The 14,754-nt window shown below is 38.3% G+C and overlaps 1 pseudogene; it reads right to left on the bottom strand.

Annotated features, from left to right (window-relative positions):
- The window catches only part of OR5M9FP (olfactory receptor family 5 subfamily M member 9F, pseudogene), a 39,253-nt pseudogene extending 24,792 nt beyond the window's left edge, over window positions 1-14,461 (bottom strand).
- Window positions 14,462-14,754: the final 293 nt, after the last annotated feature.

Here is a 14,754-nt window from a genome sequence, read left to right as displayed (position 1 = left end):
TCGACCAATTAATCTTGTTCCCCTCCCCCCAAAAAAAGTCCCAAGGAGGGGGAAAAAAAAAAGCCAGAGATAAATTACGGGAGGAAAGTGTAACTTGCTGAGGACCATGTCTCTTGTGCTTCAGGGTAAAGAGAGTGTGACATGAATCAGTCATGGATGTACATGTATCCCCCCCCCCCCCCGCATCCTGAAACCCCCTCCAAATGCCCTCCATCTCCCTTCCCTCTGGGTTGTTCTAGAGCACTGGCTTTGAGTGCCCTGCTTCATATATTGAACTCGCACTGGTCATCAGTTTCACTGATGGTAATATACAGGTTTCAATGCTATTCTTTCAAACCATCCCACTTTCACCTTATCCCACAGAGTGCAAAAGTCTGTTCTTTACATCTGTGTCTTTTGCTATCTTGTATATAGGGTTACCATCTTTATAAACTCCATAAAAATGTGTCAATATACTGTATTGGTGTTTTCCTTTCTGACTTACTTCACTCTGTATAATATACTCAGTTTCATCCACATCATTAGAACTGACTCAAATGTGTTCCTTTTTTATAGCTGAGTAATATTCCATTGTGTATATGTACCACTTTTCTTATCCATTCGTAGGCTGATGGACAGCTAGGCTGCTTCTATTTCTTAGCTATAGGAAATAGTGCTACAATGAACACTGGGATACACATGTCTGTTTCGGTTCTGGTTTCCCTCCATGTGTGTGTCCAACACTGGGATTGCTCAAGTGTGTGAAAGTTCAATTTCCAGATTTTTAAGGAATCTCCACACTGTTCTCCATAGTGGCTTACTAGTTTGCATTTTCCCCAGTCTAAGAGGGTTTACTTTTCTTCACACCGTCTCTAGCACTTTTTCTTTGCAGACTTTTTGATGGCAGCCATTCTGACTAGCAGAAGTGGTACTCGTTGTGGCTTTAATTTGCATTTCTCCAATAATGAGCAGTGTTGACCATTTTTTCTTGTGTTTATTAGCCATCTGTATGTCTTCTTTGAAGAAATGTCTGTTTAGTTCTTTGGCCTTTTTTTTTTTTTTTTTTCCGATGGGATCATTTATTTTTCAGTTATTGAGCTGCTTGTATGTTTTGGAGATTAATTCTTCATCAGCTGTTTTGTATGCTCCTATGTTCTCCCATTCTGAAGGCTGCTTATCACCTTGCTTATAGTTTTCTTCATTGTGCAAAAGTGTTTACGTTTAATCAGGTCCTATTTCTATTTTTTCTTGTATTTCTATTATTTGAGACCTGGGTCATAAAGGATCTTGCTGTGACATATGTCAGAGGGTGTTCTGACTATGTTTTCTGCTAAGAGTTTTATAATTTCTGGTCTTACATTTAGATTTAATCCACTTTGAATTTATGTTTGTGTATGGTTACAAAGTGTCCTAGTTCCATTCTTTTACAGGTGGCTGACCAGTTTTCCCAGCACCACTTGTTGAAGAGATTGTCTATTCTCCATTGTATATTTTGCCTCCTTGTCAAAGATAAGGTGTCCATATGTACATGGGTTTATCTCTGGGCTTTTATTTTGTTCCATTGATCTATATTTCTGTCTTTGTGCAATTACCATACTGTCTTGATGACTGTAGCTTTGTGGTATAGTCTGAAGTCAGGCAGGTTGATTCCTCCAGTTCCATTTTTCTTTCTCAAGATTACTTGGCTATTGGAGGCTTTTTGGTGTGTTTCCATACAAACTGTGAAATTATTTGTTCTAGTTCTGTGAAAAATACCATTGGTAGCTTGACTGTGATTGCATTAAATCTATAGGTTGCTTTGTGTATTATACTGATTTTCACTATATTGATAATTCTGATCAATAAACATGGTATGTTTCTCCATCTATTTGTGTCAATTTTTATTTGTTTTATCAGTACTTTATAGTTTTCTGTAGGTCTTTTGTTTCTATAGGTAAATTTATTCCTAAATATTTTAATTTATTCCTAAGTGTGTTATTCTTTTTGTTGCAATGGTGAATGGGATTATTTCATTAATTTCTCTTTGCTTTCTCATTGTTAGTGTATAGGAATACAAAGGATTTCTGTGTGTTAACTTTATATATTGAAACTTTACTACATTCATTGATTAGCTAGCTCTAGTAATTTTCTGAAAGTCTCTTGCAGGTTTTCTATGCAAGGATCTCATCATCTCTAAACAGTGAGAGTTTTACTTCTTTTTTTCCAAACTGGATTCATTTTATTTCTTTTTCTACTCTGATTCCTGTGGCTAGGACTTCCAAAGCTATGGTGAATAGTACTGTTGAGAGTGGGCACCTTTGTCTTACTCCTGACTTTAGAGGAAATGCTTTAAGTTTTTTGCCATTGAGGATAATGTTTACTATGGGTTTGTCATAGATGGCTTTTATTATGTTGAAGTATGTTCCTTTCATGCCTGTTTGCATCTGAGATAATCATATTGTTTTTATCTTTCAATTTAATCTAGTGTATTATGTTAATATGGTGTATCATATTGATTTATTGGGAAATATTGAAGAATCCTTGCATCCTTGGGATAAAACCCACTTTGTCATGATGTATGATCTTTTTAATATGTTGTTGGATACTTTTTTTCTAGAATTTTGTTGAGGATAATTGCATCTATGTTCATCACTGATATTGGCCTGTAGTTTTCTTTCTTGTGGCATTTTCATCTGGTTTTGGCTAAGGTGATAGTAACCTCATAGAATTCATTTGGGAGTTTACCTTCCTCTGCAATTTTCTTGAAGAGTTTGAATAGGATAGGTGTTGGCCCTTCTCTAAATTTTTCGCCGAATTCACCCATTAAGCCATCTGGTCCTGGGCTTTTGTTTGTTGAAAGATTTTTTAATTACAGTTTTGATTTTCATGATTGTGCTGGGTCTGTTAAGCTTTTCTATTTTTTCCTGGTTCAGTTTTGGAACATTATACTTTTCTAAGAATTTGTCCATTTTTTCCAAGTTGTCCATTTTATTGGTATATATTTGCTGACAGTAGTGTCTAATGATCCTTTGTATTTCTGTGTTGTTTTTTGTGATTACTCCGTTTTCATTTCTAGTTTTATTGATTTGATTCTTCTTTCTTTTTTGTTGATGAATCTGGCTAATAGTTTGTCTATTTTATTTATCTTCACCAAGAACGAGCTTTTAGTTTTGTTGATTTTTGCTATAGTCTCTTTCCTTTCTCTTTCAGATATTTCTGCTCTGATTTTTATGATTTCTTCCTTCTATTAACTTTGAGATTCTTCTTTTTCTAGTTGCTTTAGGTGTAATGTTAGGTTATTTATATGATGTTTCTCTTGTTTCCTGAGGTAAGCTTGTATTGGTATAAACTTTCCTTTTAGCACTGCTTTTATTGAATCCCATAGGTTTTGGTTTGCCTTGTTTTCATTTTTGTTTGTTTCTATGCATATTTTTATTTCCTTTTTTATTTCTTCCATGGTCTGTTGGTTATTCAGAAATGTGTTATTTAGCCTCTATATGTTTGCATTTTTAATAGTTTCCCCCCGCCTGTGGTTGACATCTAATCTTACTGCATTGTGATCAGAAAAGATGCTTGATTCCAATAATTTTTTATTTGATAAGTCTAGATTTATGAACCAGGATGTGATCTATCCTGGAGAATGTTCTGTGTTCACTTGAGAAAAAAGTGAAATTAATTGATTTAGAGTGAGATGCCCTATAAATATCAATTAGGACAAACTGGTCCATTGTATCATTTCAAGCCTGTGTTTCCTTATTAAGTTTCTGTTTCATTGATCTATCCATAGGTGTGAATGGGGTATTTAAGTCCCTCACTATTATTGTATTATTGTTTATTTCCCCTTTCATATTTATTAGCATTTGCCTTATGTATTTAGGTGCTCCTATGTTGGGTGCACATATATTTATAATTGTAATATCTTCTTGGATTGATTCTTTGATCATTATGTAGTGTCCTTCTTTGTCTCATCTCACAGTCTTTATTTCAAAGTCTATTTTATCAGATATGAGAATTGTACCTTCTGCTTTCTTTTGTTCTCCATTTGCATGAAGTACCACTTTCCAGCCTTGCAATTTCAGGTCTGTCCTTTGGTTTGAGGTGGGTATCTTGTAGACAGCATATATAGGGGGTTTGGTTCTGAATATATGTGACCAGTTTTGTCTTTTGGTTGGGGCATTTACCCATTACATTAAGGTAATTATTGATACGTATGATCCCATTACCAGCTACTTTGCTGTTTTGGGTTCAATTTTTATAAACTTTTTCTGTGTGTCCTGTCTATAGAAGATTCTTTAGTATTTATTGAAGAGTTGGTTTGGTGGTGCTGAATTCTCTCAGCTTTTGCTTGTCTCTAAACCTTTTGATTTCTCCTTCATATCTGAAAGAGATCCTTGCTGGGTAGAGTAATCTTGGTTGTAGGTTTTTATATTTCATCACTTTAAGTATGTCCTGCCATTCCTTTCTGGCCTGAAAAGTTTATATTGAAAAATCAGCTGTTATCCTTATAGTAATTTCCTTGTGTGTTATTTGCTGTTTTTCCTTGCTTCTTTTAATATTTGTTCTTTGTGTTTGATCTTCATTAGTGTGATTAATATGTGACTTGGGGAGTTTCACTTTGGGTTTATTCTGTTTGGGACTCTCTGATTTTCTTCGACTTGAGTGGCTCTTTCCTTCCCCATTTTAGGGAATTCTTTTTTTTTTTTTTTTTTACTATTATCTCCTTAAATTTTTTTTCTCAGGCCCCCCTTTCCTTTGGTATTCTTCTTCTGGAACACTTATGATTTGAATGCTCAGGCATTGAACATTGTCCCAGAGGTCTCTTAGGTTGTCCTCATTTCTTTGAATTCTTTTTTTGTTTCTTCCTCTATGCTTCATTTATTTCCACCATTCTATCTTCCACCTCATTTATCCTCTCTTCAGCCTCAGTTTTTCTACTGTTGGCTATCTCCAAAGTACTTTTGATCTCAGTTATTGCATTATTCATTATTGATTGATTCTTCTTTACAAGACCTTCTAGAACTAACACCCCAAAAAGATGTCCTTTTCATAATAGGGAACTGTAATGCAAAAGTAGAAAGTCAAGAAACACCTGGAGTAACAGGCAAATTTGGCCTCGGAGTACGGAATGAAGCAGGGCAAAGGCTGGTAGAGTTCTGCCAAGAGAACACACTGGTCGTAGCAAACACCCTCTTCCAACAACACAAGAGAAGACTCTACACATGGTATCACCAGATGGTCAACACCACAATCAGACTGATTATATTCTTTGCAGCCAAAGATGGAGAAGCTCTATACAGTCAACAAAAATAAGACCAGGAGCTGACTGTGGCTCAGATCATGAACTCCTTATTGCCAAATTCAGACTGAAATAGAAGAAAGTGGAGAAAACCACTAGACTATTCAGGTATGACCTAAATCAAATCCCTTATGACTATACAGTGGAAGTGAGAAATAGATTTAAGGAACTATATCTGATGGGTAGAGTGCCTGATGAACTATGGACAGAGGTTCATGACATTGTGCAGGGGATAGGAATCAAGACCATCCCTAAGAGAAAGAAATGCAAAAAAACAAAATGGCTCTCTGAGGAGACCTTATAAATAGCTGTGAAAAGAAGAGAAGTGAAAAGCTAAAGAGAAAAGGAAAGATATAAGCATCTGAATGCAGAGTTCCAAAGAATAGCAAGGAGAAATAAGAAAGCCTTCCTCAGTGATCAATTCAAAGAAATGGAGGAAAACAACAGAATGGGAAAGACTAGGGATCTCTTCAAGAAAATTAGAGATATCAAGAGAATATTTCATGCAAAGATGGGCTTGATAAAGGACAGAAATGGCATGGACCTAACAGAAGCAGAAGATATTAAGAAGAGGGGGCAAGAATACACAGAAGAACTGTACAAAAAAGATCTTCATGGCCCAGATAATCACGATGGTGTGATGACTCACCTAGAGCCAGACATCCTGGAATGTGAGGTCAAGTGGGCCTTAGAAAGCATCACTATGAACAAAGCTAGTGGAGGTGATGCAATTCCAGTTGAGCTATTTCAAATTCTGAAAGATAATACTGTGAAAGTGCTGCACTCAATATGCCAGCAAATTTGGAAAACTCAGCAGTGGCCACAGGACTGGAAAAGGTCAGTTTTCATTCCAATCCCAAAGAAAGGCAATGCCAAAGAATGCTTAAACTACTGCACAATTGCACTCATCTCACATGCTAGTAAAGTAATGCTCAAAATTCTCCAAGCCCGGCTTTAGCAATACATGAACCATGAACTTCCAGATGTTCAAGCTGGTTTTAGAAAAGGCAGAGGAACCAGAGATCAAATTGAAAACATCCATTGGATCATCAAAAAGGCAAGAGAGTTCCAGAAAAGCATCTATTTCTGCCTTATTGACTATGCAAAAGCCATTGACTGTGTGAATCACAATAAAGTGGGGAAAATTCTGAAAGAGATGGGAATACCAGACCACCTGACCTGCCTCTTGAGAAACCTATATGCAGGTCAGGAAGCAACAGTTAGAACTGAACATGGAGCAACAGACTGGTTCCAAATAGGAAAAGGAGTACGTCAAGGCTGTATATTGTCACCCTGCTTATTTAACTTATATGCAGAGTACATCATGAGATTCTTCAGGCAAGAATACTGGGGTAGGTTGCCATTTTCTCTTCCAGGGGATCTTCTCAGGGATCAAACCCCCATCTCTTATGTCTCCTGAGTTGGCAGGTGGATTCTTTATCACTAATGCCACCTGGGAAGCCCTTTTACCACAGTAACAATAATTAATCCTCTTGATAAGTGGCATCCATAGAGAACATTTGTAGTAATGTAGGAGAATGGAGTCCATATTTAGACCAGTTGAAGACTGGTGACTGGTGGCAGCCATGTTGGGAAGAATATATTCAAGAACTTGAAACATACTGGACAGCCCCGTAGCTTAAACCTGAATGCTGAGGACTTGCAGATACAGAGACTAAGAGCATTTTGTACTTACAATATTATTAAAGCACTGACCCCTGGTACTTTGGCCTCCCCTTGAACTTGGACAGGCTGCTCATGAGTCACTGATAACATCCTCAGCATCAAACCTCGTTTCTGTCTTCTTTTTCCTGCTGGAGACCTGTGACCAAGCATGTGAGACCACAGCATTTGCTACTGTTGTTCAGTTGCTCAGTCATGTTCAGTCATGTCCAACTCTTTGCAACCCATGGACTGCAGCACACCAGGCCTCCCTGTCCATCACCAACTCCCAGAGCCTGCTCAAACTCACATCCATCTAGTCAGTGATGCCATCCAGCCATCTCATCCTCTGTCATCCCCTTCTTCTCCTGCCTTCAATCTTTCCCAGCACAGGGTATTTTGCAATGAATCAGTTCTTCACATCAGGTGGCCAAAGTATTGGAGCTTCAGCATCAGTCCTTCCAGTGAGTATTCAGGACTGATTTCCTTTAGAATGGACTGGTTTGGTCTCCTTGCAGTCCAAGGGACTCTCAAGAGTTTTCTCCAACACCTCAGTTCAAAAGCATCAATTCTTCAGTGCTCAGCTTTCTTTATGGTCCGACTCTCACATTCATACATGACTCCTGGAAAAAGCATAGCTTTGACTAATACAGACCTTTGTCGGCAAAGTTCTGTCTTTGCTTTCTAATACACTGTCGAGGTTTGTCATAGCTTTTCTTCCAAGGAGTAAGTAAATTTTAATTTCATGGCTGCAGCCAGTGTCCACACTGATTTTGGAGCCCAATAAAGTTTAGTCTGTCATTTTTTCCATTTCTTCCCCATCTATTTGCCATGAAGTGATGGGTGGGACCAGATGCCATGATCTTCGTTTTCTGAATGTTGAGCTTTAATCCACCATTTTCACTCTCTTCTTTCACTTTCATCAAGAGGCTCTTTAGTTCTTCTTCACTTTCTGCCATAGGGGTGGTGTCATCTGCATATCTGAGGTTATTGATATTTCTCCCGGCAATCTTGATTCCAGCTTGTGCTTCATCCAGCCCAGTGTTTCTCATGATGTACTCTGCATCTAAGTTAAATAAGCAGGGTGACAATATATAGCCATGATGTACTCCTTTTCCTATTTGGAACCAGTCTGTTGTTCCATGTCCAGTACTAACTGTTGCTTCTTGACCTGCACACAGATTTCTTAGGAGGCAGGTCAGGTGGTCTGGTATTCCCATCTCTTGAAGAATTTTCCACAGTTTGTTGTGATCCATATAGTCAAAGGCTTTGTCATAGTCAATGAAGCAAAAGTAGATGTTCTTCTGGAATTCTCTTGCTTTTTTTGATGATCCAAAGGATGTTGGAGATTTGATTTCTAGTTTCTCTGCCTTTTCTAAATCCAGCTTGTAAATCTGGAAGTTCCTGTTTCACATATTGTTGAATCCTAGTTTGAAGGATTTTGAACATTACCTTTCTAGTATGTGAAATGAGTGCAGCTGTGCAGTAGTTTGAACATTCTTTGGCAGTGTTCTCACCCATGAAACAGTTAGCCAGAGGGAGCTTGCAGGTAAAGAACCTTCCCCTATTTTTAGGCAGCAATCGATGGAAAAATAAAGATTCCTCATGTCTAGAGTGCACAGCTAAGCACAGGCAAGCACTGCTTCAGACAGAACCTGACCTTTGCCAGGCTTCTTGCAACCAAGCTGGAAAGGTCCCCAAAATACTAAATCCTCTGACCAAGTCCACTGGTCTCAGAGAAGAGAAATTTGACTCCTGATTCCCTTTCTCTCCATCTTTCCTATCTGAGGAGAGAGAAATTAGAAAATATGCAAGTAAATGTGGATTAGGGGTCATTTCTTTAAATTATGAGTTTTTTTGTGCATGCATGCTCAGTTCAGTCGCTTCAGTCCTATCCAACTCCTTGCAACTGCATGGACTGAAGCCCACCTGCAGGCTCCTCTGTCCATGGGATTCTCCAGGCAAGAATAATGGAATGGGTTGCCAGACCTTTCTCCAGGGGATCTTCCCAAGCCAGGGATCCAACCTGGGTCTCCTGCAGATACTGTACTGCAGGTGGGTTCTTTACCGCTGAGCCACTGAAGAAGCCCAGAGTCCTTAATGATGTTTACCTAAATAGATGATGAAGGTTCTCCAAAGTCTCTTCTGCTGTTGACTTTAAAACTCATAACTAGTGTTTTATCGGGGGAAGGCAATGGCAACCCACTCCAGTACTCGCACCTGGAAAATCCCATGGACGGAGGAGCCTGGTGGGCTGCAGTCCATGGGGTCGCTAAGAGTCGGACATGACTGAGCGACTTCACTTTATTTTTTGTCTTTCATGCATTGGAGAAGGAAATGGCAACCCACTCCAGTGTTCTTGCCTGGAGAATCCCAGGGACGGGGGAACCTGGTGGGCTGCCGTCTCTGGGGTCGCACAGAGTCGGACACGACTGAAGAGACTTAGTAGTAGCAGCAGCAGCAACAGCGGTGGTGGTGGTGGTGTTTTATCGCCACCTCGTGGCAAAAGTTGGGCTTTGCAATGGACATTAAATTTTCAGGGCTTCCCTGGTGGTTCAGACGGTGAAGTATCTGCCTGCAAAGCCGGAAACCTGGGTTTGATCCCTGGGTTGGGAAGATCCCCTGAAGAAGGGAATGGCTACCCACTCCAGTATTCTTGCCTGGAGAATTCCATTTTAAAAATCATAACTAGTGTTTTATTGCCACCTTGTGGCAAAAGTTGGGCTTTGCAATGGACATTTAATTTTCAATCAGCTCTAAATTCTAATTTTATTTGCTGCCTAAATACTGCTTAGAGACAGACAGTGTATGAGAAATCTTAGACAAACTAAGAAGACTAAATAATAGAAATTCAAATCTAGGGGGTATTTCAGAATGCTTCCTAAGCCCTTAAATTTTTCAGGTTTACCCAAAGGATACATATAACTGAGACTTGGTTTTGAGGTTGTGATGATAATAAAAACAATCATTGTAATTATATAGCTAACATCCATTGAGTGCTTACTATGTCCCCAAAATATTCTAATACTTTTCAGTACTACTTATTTACCCCACAACTCTCTGAGGTAAGTTCTCTTGTCTGTGTGTTAGCCACTCAGTCACATCCAACTCTTTGTAACCTCATAGACTGTAGCCCACCAGGCTCCTCAGTCCATAAAATTCTCCAGGCAAGAATACTTGAGTGGGTTGCCATTTCCTTCTCCAGGGGACCTTCCCAACCCAGCTTGGGAACTGGCCTCCTGCATTGCAGGTAGATTCTTTACTGTCTGACCCACCAGGGAAACCCGAGTTCTTCATCTACAATTTTTAAAAGAGAAAACTGAGATAAAGTGAAGTTAATAATTTGCCCCAGGGACTTTCCTGGTAGTTCAGTGGCTAAGACTCTGTGAGCCTAACGCAGAGAGACCAGGTTTGATCCATAGTTGGGCACTAGATCCTACATGCTTCAAGGAAGAGTTGGTTTTGGTTTTTATTACAGTGTGTATCTATTATAAGTAAATAAATTAGAAGCATAAACACTGAAAGCTAAACTAAAATTATAAGCAATTTCAAGCTCCTACTATTAACAATCACTTTTATTGTGTGTAAATGCATGTATTTATCTGTGTGTATCCTTTTGAAAAAATATAGATCCTATTAACAATAGAATAATAATGTGCCAAACTGTTGTAGACCTTGCAGTTTTCTCCTAATACATTATGAACATCTTACTATGCTGACATATGTGTTTTTACAGCAAAATTTAATGGTTGCATCCTATACAAAATAATTTACTCAATTAACCTCGTACTTTCAAATTGCCTTGGCATGTTTGTTGAAATCAGTTCTGCATATACGTGTGGGTCTACTGCTAGATTCTCTGTTCTGTTCTACTGATCTATTTGTCTTTCTTGAGTCTAATATCACACCTTGATCAGTGTAACTTTATACTAAAACCTGAAGTCAGATGGTGTGTTAGCCCGCTTTGTTCTTTTTCAAAGTTGTATTGGGTGTTCTACGTCCCTTGCATTTCAACATAAATTTTAGAATTAGCAGTCAACATCTACAACGGGGCCTGTTGAGATTTTAACTGGGATTGCATTAAATCTATATACAAGTTGGGGAGAATTGATATTCTATCCATGTTTATCCATAAACATGGCATCTATCTCCATTTAGGAGTTCTTCCTCTCATTATATTTTGTAATTAATAGAGGACAGGTCTTCCACATTTTCCCCGTATATTTATCTCTTAAGTAGTTCATGTTTTATGTGATTATAAATGGATTGTTATTTTAATTTCAATTTCCAGTTGTTTGTTGCTAGTGTATTGATCTTACATTTTCAAACGTTACTAAACTACTTATTAGTTCTAGTAAATACACAGATAAATAGATTTCATGTGATTTTCTACAGATGATCATGTTATCTGTGATTAACATCAATTTTACTTCTTCATCTCCAATCAGGATATCCTTTATTTCTCTTTCTTGTCTGGTGGGCTGGTGAAAACCTTCAGTACAATATTAAATAGAAGTGATGAGTAGACAGCTTTGCCTGTTTCCTCCTCTTGGTGGGAAGAATTTCATCTTGGAACATTATGGTGTTAGCAGTACGGTTTTCATAGACACCTTTTATCAAGTTGAGGTTATTTCTTCTATTCCTAGTTTGTGGAGTGTTTTTATTAGGATCAATGTTGGGTATTTTTCAAACTCCTTTTCTTCATCTCTTGAGATGATGATATTGTTTTCCTTTTCTAGTCTTTTAATAGGGTAATTGTCATTGATTGATTTTTCAAATGCTAAACTAACTGCACCCCTTAGATAAACCCTTCTTGGTCATGATGTGTTTTATCCTTTTAATACGGTGTTAGATTTGATTCAGTGATCCAATGCTTTCAATAGATAACTAGTTCCTGACTAATTTTCCTAAATCACTGCTTTTATGAAGTCGATATTTTTCCACAAACTAAGGTGATTTATTAAAGCATTATGGAAATTTGTCTCAAATCAGAAAAAGCCAAGATGTCCAACAACAGAGAATTATCAAGTACAATTTGATGTATCAATAAAGTATTATACAGTCACAAAGAATATAGTATAGAAAAAATTGATCTGAAGAAAATATTTGTACATTATTAAATATAAAGAAAAGCATGAAACAAAACACCTGGAAGTAAGTACAAATTCTATAAAAAGAAGTAAATATTCATTGACTCAGAATTTTTGCTTCTTGGAATTCATCTAAGAAAATACTAAAGAATGAGTGCAAAGATTCCAAGTTCATTTCACATAAGAATTTTTTTAATTTTTATTTTTATATTTTCCTGTATATTCCTATATAGAAAAACACACGTTAAAAATGAAGAAAGATCTGTAGTTAATAACATCAACTTCTACCTTAAGAAATAAGAAAACATCAAATTCCTTAAAAGATACACATTACATACCAGGCTTATTGAAGACATAGATAACCCAAGAAAGTTGATATCTATTGAAGACACTGACTTTGGAGTTTTAAAACTTCCTGTAAAGAAATCCATACTCAGATTTGGCTGCAAAGGACTGGAAGCAGGGCAATGTATTCCATACCATTAAGATTTTAGCATAATACTATATATGTGCGATTGTGGTGGTGACAGAGGAGTGAGGACATCAGGACGGGTGGAAGAAATATTAAAAGATACTGTTGGGCTGGTGCAAAAGCAATTGTTTTGCATTGTTGCACTTTGCCATTACAGAGTGGAATATATTCTTAAACAAATGTGGTTATGTTATACATCATTTTAATGTGCATTTCTCAATTTATGTTTTTTTTGCTAATGATTTATGATTTGCCGTTTACTGTAGATTTATTTTCTCCAACACCACAGTTCAAAAGCATCAATTCTTCGGCGCTCAGCTTTCTTCACAGTCCAACTCTCACATCCATACATGACCACTGGAAAAACCACAGCCTTGACTAGACAGACCTTTGTTGGCAAAGTAATGTCTCTGTTTTTGAATATGCTATCTAGGTTGGTCATGACTTTTCTTCCAAGGAGTAAACATGTTTTAACTTCATGGCTGCAGTCACCATCTGCAGTGATTTTGGAGCCCAAAAAAATAAAGTCTGACACCGTTTCCGCTGTTTCCCCATCTATTTCCCATGAAGTGATGGGACCAGATGCCATGATCTTAGTTTTCTGAATGTTGAATTTTAAGCCAACTTTTTCACTCTCCTCTTTCACCTTCATCAAGAGGCTTTTTAGTTCCTCTTCACTTTCTGCCATAAAGGTGGTGTCATCTGCATATCTAAGGTTATTGATATTTCTCCCGGCAATCTTGATTCCCGCTTGTGCTTCTTCCAGCCCAGCATTTGAGAGTCCCTTGAACTGCAAGGAGATCCAACCAGTCCCTTCTGAAGGAGATTAGCCCTGGGATTTCTTTGGAAGGAATGATGCTAAAGCTGAAACTCCAGCACTTTGGCCACCTCATGCGAAGAGTTGACTCATTGGAAAAGACTCTGATGCTGGCAGGAATTGGGGGCAGGAGGAGAAGGGGACGACAGAGGATGAGATGGCTTGATGGCATCACCGACTCGATGGACGTGAGTCTGAGTGAACTCCGGGAGTTGGTGATGGACAGAGAGGCCTGGCGTGCTGCGATTCATGGGGTCGCAAAGAGTCAGATATGACTGAGCAACCGAACTGAACTGAACTGTAAATTTATTTTAGACTACAGAAATGATGTTAGACCAAAAGCAAATTCAAGTGATTTTTTAATTCACGTTCGAAATGGGTCATAAAACAGTGGAGACAACTCACACCATCAACAACTCATTTGGCCCTGGAACTGCTAATGAAAGTACAGTGCAACAGTGGCTCAAAGTTTTGCAAAGCCTTGAAGATGAGGAGCGCAGTGGCTGGCCATCGGAAGGTGACAACGACCAATGGAGAGCCATCATCGAAGCTGATCCTCTTACAACTACATGAGAAGCTGCCGAAGAACTCAACATTGACCATCCTATGGTCATTCAGCACTTGAACCAAATTGAAAAAGTAAAAAAGCTAGATAAGTGGATGCCTCATGAGCCGACCAAAAATTTTTTTAAAAAGTAATTTTGAAGTGTAGTCTTCTCTTATTCTATGCAACAGTAATTAACCATTTCTTGATCAGATTGTGACGTGTGATGAAAAGTGGATTTTATACAACAAACGGCAGTGACCAGCTCAGTGGCTGGTCCGGACTGAGAAGAAGCTCCAAAGCACTTCCCAAAGTCAAACATGCACCAAAAAAAAAAAAAAGTCCTGGTCACTGTTTGGTGGTCTGCTGCTCATTTGATCCACTATAGCTTTCTGAATCCGGGTGAAACCATTACATGTGAGAAGTACTCCCAGCAAATTGAGGGGATGCACAGAAGCTGAAGCCAACACTGGCCAACAGAATGGGCCCAATTCTCCACAATACCTGACCACATGTCTCACAACCAGTGCTTCAAAAGTTGAATGAATTGGGCCATGAAGTTTTGCCTCATGCGCCATATTCACCTGACCTCTCGCCAACCAACTGCCACTTCTTCAAACATCTCGACAACTTTTTGCAGGGAAAATGCCTCCAGAACCAGCAGGAGGCAGAAAATGCTTTCCAAGAGTTCGCTGAATCCTGAAGCACAGATTTTTATGCTACAGGAATAAACCAACTTACTTCTCATTGGCAAAAATGTATAGATTGTAATGGTTCCTATTTGACTAATAAAGATGTATTTGAGCCTAGTTATAATGATTTAAAATTCACAGTTCAAAACTGCAATTACTTTTGCACTAACCTAATACTATAAACAAGAGGTTGGGGAGGTGACAAATTCCTCAATGAAGACAT

This window comes from Bos taurus, chromosome 7, assembly GCF_002263795.3.
Source record: "Bos taurus isolate L1 Dominette 01449 registration number 42190680 breed Hereford chromosome 7, ARS-UCD2.0, whole genome shotgun sequence".
In the NCBI taxonomy this organism is placed as follows: domain Eukaryota; kingdom Metazoa; phylum Chordata; class Mammalia; order Artiodactyla; family Bovidae; genus Bos; species Bos taurus.
The sequence above is the reverse complement of the archived record's forward strand: the minus strand, read 5'-3'. Positions and strand labels throughout refer to the sequence as shown.